This window comes from Melanotaenia boesemani, chromosome 4, assembly GCF_017639745.1.
Source record: "Melanotaenia boesemani isolate fMelBoe1 chromosome 4, fMelBoe1.pri, whole genome shotgun sequence".
NCBI classification, from domain to species: domain Eukaryota; kingdom Metazoa; phylum Chordata; class Actinopteri; order Atheriniformes; family Melanotaeniidae; genus Melanotaenia; species Melanotaenia boesemani.
In genome coordinates this window covers 7,462,037-7,469,595 of record NC_055685.1, presented here as the reverse complement: position 1 = coordinate 7,469,595, position 7,559 = coordinate 7,462,037, and positions in this window count along the sequence as shown.

Sequence of the window (7,559 nt, the reverse complement as noted above, 5' to 3'; positions counted from 1 at the left end):
CGCTTGTGTACTTGGAAGAGACACAACTGTTGTTGCCTTTTCTTTAGTAATGTGTTTGTTGTTGTTTTTTTTGTTTGTTTTGTTTTTTTCATTTTCTTTTTTGCAATATACTGTTTCACTTTGGACCCGTCACTTGTTGTGGAGGTGGAGCTGTTTCTTTATTAGCTGACAGTGTTTGTTAAAAAAATGTCCACGTGTTTCGTCCGTTTTAGTTTTTTTTTTTTTTCTTCATGTGAGTGTGCAAAGATGTGCGTGTTTGTCTACCCAAAGTCTTTGACAGTGATGATAATAATAATTATTATTATTAGCTTTTAATTTTGTCCAATAGGTTTTTTACGATTATGATTACATTTATATTATTATAATTATTACTATTATTCAGGTAATGACACCAAATTGAACAACGAACTGAGTGGGTGATCCCAGGCAGACTTTATTTGTAGTTGTCTTTTACTGGGAGGTGGAGTGATGTCTTCTCATTCAAACCGCCACAGAAAGGAAAACCTCTGAACTGAAAGTCTTGCTGTATTTTTTGTTGTTGTTACTGTTATTTTTTTCCTTTTGATCATCTATCATGATCAGTTTATTTCTTGTTACCCCATCATGGGTCATAAATTGTGTGCTGTCATTTTATTCTTTATTTATCCCCTTCGTCCCCATTTATTTTTATTCTATTTTATTTTCTGATTAATTTTTATTCTGTCGTGTTTGTCTGATGCTGTAGTTGTAAGCTGTTTTGTTTTATTTTGTAAATGCTGAGACTGTTGTGACTGACGTTGCACTTGTGATGGGTTTTATTTTATTTTTGGAGCATTTTTGGATGTTTTCCTTATTTTTCTGAAGGTCACAGCAGTTATTTTATCAATCATTATAAATCTGTGACACAGCAAGAAAATGATTCAACAGTGTATTTTTCTCACTGATATTTATTTATTGGTTATTTTTTATGTTTTTTATTTGTTTTTATGCATATTGCTTTTTTTTTTTTTTTTTTTTACCCTTTTCTTGTAAAGGGCAAACAGGACTTGGAGGAACAGTAGATTGTCATCGGCATTTTACCTTTTTTGTGTACAGAAAGCAAAATATTGTTTTCAGCCATCACACTAATATAAATCCAGTTTAGTAGACGAACAGGTAACCATAGAAACCGGTGGTGCAGTGAAGTGCACTGTTTTTGGCTTTACTCTGACGTCATATCCCTTATTTTTTACGGTTTACCATCAGAAAACCCCGACAATTAAACTGGTCGTGGTTTAAAGCTACAGCATGGTGTATTTGGTAATATCGCACAGTTAAAACTTGTATTATTTGAAAATCTGATGGTTTTTAACCAGTAAGAACTGATTGCAACTTTTTTCTAGTTTTGTTATTAGTAGTTGACGATAACTGCTATGATAGTGGACTGATCGACTTGTTAATAACTTGCACCCCCCTTTAAATGATCATTGAGGTTTGTTGCAAGTGTTGGTCTCGCCTGCATGACTTTGCTGGTTCGGAGGGTTTTTAATGGGAGGGGGGACTGACTTCACTCACCGCTGTTAAAAGCTACTTGTACAAACGGCGCACCGTTGATATGTTGTCTTAGCAGTTTTATCAACTGACAGCTTTACTGGCCGTTTCTTTTAAAAGATTTTTGTTATTTTTTGTTTTGTTTTTTTGGCTGTGGTTTAATCCCCTCTTGCGAGTCTCATTTCAAACAGAATAAATGCCATTATATTGTGAATACCTCAGGATTTTTTTGGAGAAAAAAAAAATAAAACACTTAAAAATTAAATAAATAAAAACTCAAAGAATGTTTTTGTGTCTTTTTTTTTCTTTCTTTCTTTTTTCTTCCCGAGAGATTAAAGAAAAAGTAAAAGGTTTCAGTTCCTGCAGTGCAGCTACATGCAGGATGAAGGTTCATGACCTCAAAAAAAAAAGAAAAAGGTGGGCCTCGGTATGAAATGTAATAAAAGAATGCAGAGATTTGCAAAAATCATTCCTTTACACAGACATTTTACCATTTCATGGAAAATATGAGCTCATTTAACAACATATTGCTGTCATCACTTTTCTGAAATTGTTCCACAATTTTTACATCCACTTTGTCTCAAGATAGATGACGCTACAACCCGAGAGACTCTTCCTTTCTTAAAAGTTCCCAGTAAGTTACTGGGAAACCTAATTCGTTGTAAAATGCGCCTCTATTTTTTATAATTGGTGTCAATTACTTTTGCAGCCTTTTATTGCCCCAGTTCCAACTTTTGTTGATTTATTGCTCCCATCTTAAACGTTTAATATTCTTCTAACACAGAAATCCCCAATTCCGGTCCTCAAGGCCCACTGTCCTGCAGACTTTCAGTGTTTCCCTGCTTCAACACACCTGACTCAAATTAATGGCTTATTTTCAAGTTTCAAGTTGTTAATTTTTCACTTGCAAGATAGCAGTGAAATGCAGTTGTACTACATGCATCCGAGTCTGTGCACACTCATTTACCAATAGAAAAAAAAGAAAAAAAAACATAAATTAAAAAGACAATAAATATAATACACTGCTCAAAAAATAAAGGGAACACTTAAACAACACAATGTAACTCCAAGTCAATCCCACTTCTGTGAAATCAAACTGTCCACTTAGGAAGAAACACTGACTATCAATTTCACATGCTGTTGTGCAAATGGAATAAACAGGTGGAAATTATAGGCAATTAGCAAGACACCCCACCACAAGACCACAGACCACTTCTCAGTTCCTGCTTTGTGGCTGATGTTTTGGTCACTTTTGAATGCTGGCAGTGCTTTCACTAGTGGTAGCATGAGACAGAGTCTACAACCCACACAAGTGGCCCAGGTAGTGCAGCTCATCCAGGATGGCACATCAATGCGAGCTGTGGTAAGAGGGTTTGCTGTGTCTGTAGCGTAGTGTCCAGAGCATGGAGGCGCTACCAGGAGACGTGGAGGAGGCCGTAGGAGGACCACTACCTCTAGCAGGCCACAGCAGTTCCTGCAAGACAAAGGCATTGATGCTATGGACTGCCCACCTGTTCCCCAGACCTGAATCCAACTGAGCACATCTGGGACATCATGTCTCGCTCCATCCACCAACATCATGTTGCACCACAGACTGTCCAGGAGTTGGCGGATTTAGTCCAGGTCTGGGAGGAGATCCCTCAGGAGACCATCCGCCACCTCATCAGGAGCATGCCCAGGCGTTGTAGGGAGGTCATGCAGGCACGTGGAGGCCACACACACTACTGAGCCTCATTTTGACTTATTTTAAGGATATTACATTAAAATTGGATCAGCCTATAGTGTGTTTTTCCACTTGAATTTTGAATGTGACTCCAAATCCAGACCTCCATGGGTCAGCACATTAAACTATGTAAAGAGCAAAGTGTTTAATAAGAATATTTCATTCAGATCTAGGATTATTTTAGTGTTCTCTATTTTTTTTGAGCAGTGTATAATAATCCACAGTGCAATGATGTACATGCTATACAAACTGACTATATGTACACATCTATACATATATACAATTTATTTGAATAATTAACTACTTTTTTTATGTAAAAGACGTAAACAGGTTTGAAAAAGATTTTCTCCAATGAGCTGGGCCTATCAGAGAAAGCTGAATCCTACTCTCACTTTTTTTTTTTATTTCATTGCAGACAACGGAAACCCCAAATTTATTTTCATCTGTTGTATTTGTATATAAAGGGTGTGCAGAATTATTAGGCAAGTTGTATTTTTGAGTATTAATTTTATTATAGAACAACAGCTATGTTTGCAATGAACACAAAAGACTCATAAATATCAAAGCTGAATATTTTTGGAAGTTGGAGTGGGGCTCTTTGTAGTTTTAGTATCTTCGGAGGATATCTGTGTGTGCAGGTGACTATTACTGTGCATAATTATTAAGCAACTTAACAAAAACCAAATATATACCCATTTCACTTATTTATTTTCACCAGGGAAACCAATATAACAACTCAAAATTTACAAATATACATTTCTGGCATTCAAAAACAAAACAAAAACAATATAACCACCTTTCTTTGCGAGGACACTCAAAAGCCTGCCATCCATAGATTCTGTCAGTGTCTTGATCTGTTGATATTGACCTTATAGCCCTATAGCTTCCCAAAATCCAACAGAATAGACATCAGTTCATTGAATGACCCCTCTGGCTCCCCCAGGCAGACCAAAAGATCATCAGCAAACATGGCTGCTCTATGTTCCACTCCCGCCATTGCAATACCTTAATTTTTTTTATTTTGTCTGATTGTCCCAGTGTTTCTGTAAATAAATCAAAAAGAAGAGGTGAGATTGCACATCCCTGCCTTCATCCCCGTTCCAAAATAAAAGCCTGGGAAAGATCCCCGTTAATCTTAATGCGGACTAATGGGTTATCATACAAAGCCTGGATGGCCCTAATAAACTTATCCTGAAAGCCAAATTTCCTTAATGTCTTTACAGGAATCCCCATCTAACAGAGTCAAAGGCTTTCGCTACATCCAGGCTAACTAAGACTGATGGAGTTTTGTGTCTCTGTATATGACTTAAAATGTGTAGTATTCTTCTAAAGTTGTCAGTCGTTTGTCTTCCACGAATAAAGCCAGTCAGGTCTAGGTCAATAAGGTCAGGTAGCAACCTCTCTAGTCTATGGGCAAAAATGGAGATAAACAGCTTGTAATCCAAACTGAAGGCACTGATCAGACGATAGTTCCCGCATTCATGTCTGTCTTTCCCCTCTTTCGGGATAACTGAGACTCCTTCCAAGAAGGGGTGACCACTCCCTCCTGTAAAATATAATTAAATGTCTGCAATAATAGCGGGACTAGATCCAACCTCAAGCCGCAGTACCACTGGGAATTGAAACTATCTGGTCCAACTGCCTTTCCTGGTTTCATTCTAGAAAGAGCCGTGTTGATTTCCTCCACTGATATTGATTTTATTAAGTCCTCATTTTGAAGGTCTGAACGTGAAGGTAGGTCTAAAGCAGAGGTCCCCAACCCTGGTCCTCAAGGCCCACTATCCTGCAGGTCTTAGATGTCTCCCTGCTGCAACACACCTGATTCAAATTAAACGGCTCTCTGACAGGCTCTGCACAAGTCTGCAACTGAGCCATTCATTTGAATCAGGTGTGTTGCAGCAGGGAGACATCTAAGACCTGCAGGATAGTGGGCCTTGAGGACCAGGGTTGGGGACCTCTGGTCTAAAGAACTGAGAAATGTGTCGATACAGTTATCCTCTGGCGCACTGGGTTGTCAATATAAATCCCGAAAGAAATTCTCAAAACCTCTCTGAATCTTTTCCAATTTAGTTTCTAAATTATTAGTTTCAGGGTCCCTAATTTTATATAATGAACTTTCCTCTTGTTTGTGAAGTTTATATGCCAAATATTTTGCTGATTTCCCTCCTATCTCGTAATATTTCTGCCTCAGAAAGGTTACATTTTTTTGGGCCTCCTGTGTGTAAATGTCATTAATTTAACCTTGTAATTTCCTGTTTTACGGTGGGGTTTGGGTTATTTATATCTTCTTGTTGAAGAATTTTTGTCCTTTCACTTTCTTTAAATGGGAAGAGATGGCGATCAGCTTACCTCTCATTACTGTTTTAAGCTTGTCCCATAAAATAGTTGGCAATACTTCCCCTGTGTCATTAATTTCTAAGAATTAATTTTAGTCATTGTAGCAGGGTCATTAAGTAAGATAGGATTTAACCAAAGAGAAGAATACATGTTTAAAACCTTTTCTTTTAACCTTAAGTGATCTGCTTGGCTCAAATGTGTCTCCTGAAGCAAGGCAATTTGGGCTTTTTTCTCCTTAATTTGGTCATAACCTTACTCATCTTTATAACATTCAAGACCCCATTTACATTAAAATAAATGATTTTCACTGGATCACTTTGCATTGAAATATAATGTCCGACCTTGCAGTGTAACCACAACAGCAGCTGGAAAAAGACCCCCTGGAGCAGCAGTAACAATAAAAAGAAGGATAAACAGAAAAAGGAAAGAAAAGGAAAGAAAAGAAAACGTAAACCAGAATGATTGTGTATAACTGAACCATAAAGGCTCGTGTCCAGAGTTCAAGCAGTGATTCACTACCACTGCTTCCCTCAAAACTTGAAGGAAAACCCCTAATTACTCCCTGAGTTAGAAGGCCTTCCACTGTGACAGCACCCATAATAACGAAAGTTCCTGCCACTTATTGTTCGGCAATAATTATGTTACATCAAATCGTCCAAATTAAACGCTTTACTTTTATCAATTCTCCTCGCGTCTGTATACTTGCAGCTTCTCCTTATATCCTGTAGCCTGTTTTTAATGTCCCAAAACTGATTTAAATTACAGGTTAAAACACACATACATAGAAAAAAAATCCAATAAGTGATGCAAGTCACTGAATACAGGTTATTCCTGTTGATCCTTTAACAGAAAACAATCACGTTTCCTTGTTTCACAGGTATGATGGTGAACTGCTGTGGTCTGCTAACTGCACAGAAGGAACCAGGTACAGAGCTGTTATAAAGCAAACAGATCTCCCTGACCTCCTCTGTAACCTTGTAAAGTCATGAACCCTAAAAACCTTTCAGAGCTTTAATGATGATGAGGCACACATGGTGTCCTACTTGTTGCTGTTAATTATTACTGTCCTCTCAGAATGCAGAAACATATGTGACCTGTCCAGGTGTACCCTGCCTCTCACCTGTTAATGCCTTTGGTTGTGACGTCAGTTATGCAACGTATCTAGGTAGAGGGCAGTTGGACCCCACTGTTAAGCGTTCACCAAATAACAAAGCCATATCGATGTAATAAAGCCACATGCAAGAAAACAGTCAGACTCACGTGCATTATTAGATCACACAACAAGATATGAATCAAGTTTGTGTGTAGTTTATTTTCGTTTTACTTGATACCTCTTTAAACAGTCAAGAGTTACGAGTAGAGCATTTAACAATTTAGCTAGCTATACATGCTAGTTAGCTAGCACGCTTTCTCTACTGCTGGGTAGTCTCTGTCATAGACATATGTAGACGGTGCATTGGTCCCGCTTCGTATGTCAATGGCGCCGCCATATTGATCCTGGGAATTACTTAAAACAGTAAAACCAATTTTTTATAATCTATAAATAATAACTTCCGGTACATGTTAGTCATACAGGAGCCTACATAAGCCCACATCAATAGCATTACTCGGTCTGCCTACTTCCACCTTCGTAATATCAATCGTCTACGCTCATCACTCACTCCACATGCTGCTGCAATCCTTATCCATAGTCTTGTCACATCCCGCATCGACTACTGTAACTCACTCCTCTTCGGTCTTCCCAATAAATCACTTCAGAAACTGCAGCTTCTCCAGAGCTCTGCTGCTCGTATCCTGACTCGCACCTCTTCCTTTCAACATATTTCCCCTGTCCTTCAACAACTCCACTGGCTCCCAATAAAATACAGAATTAACTATAAGTTAATGGTCCTCACTTTCAAAGGTATTCACCATCTGGCCCCTCCTTATCTGTATGATCTCCTCCATATTGCCACTCCCTCCCGTGCTCTCAGGTCATCCTCCTCCGTTC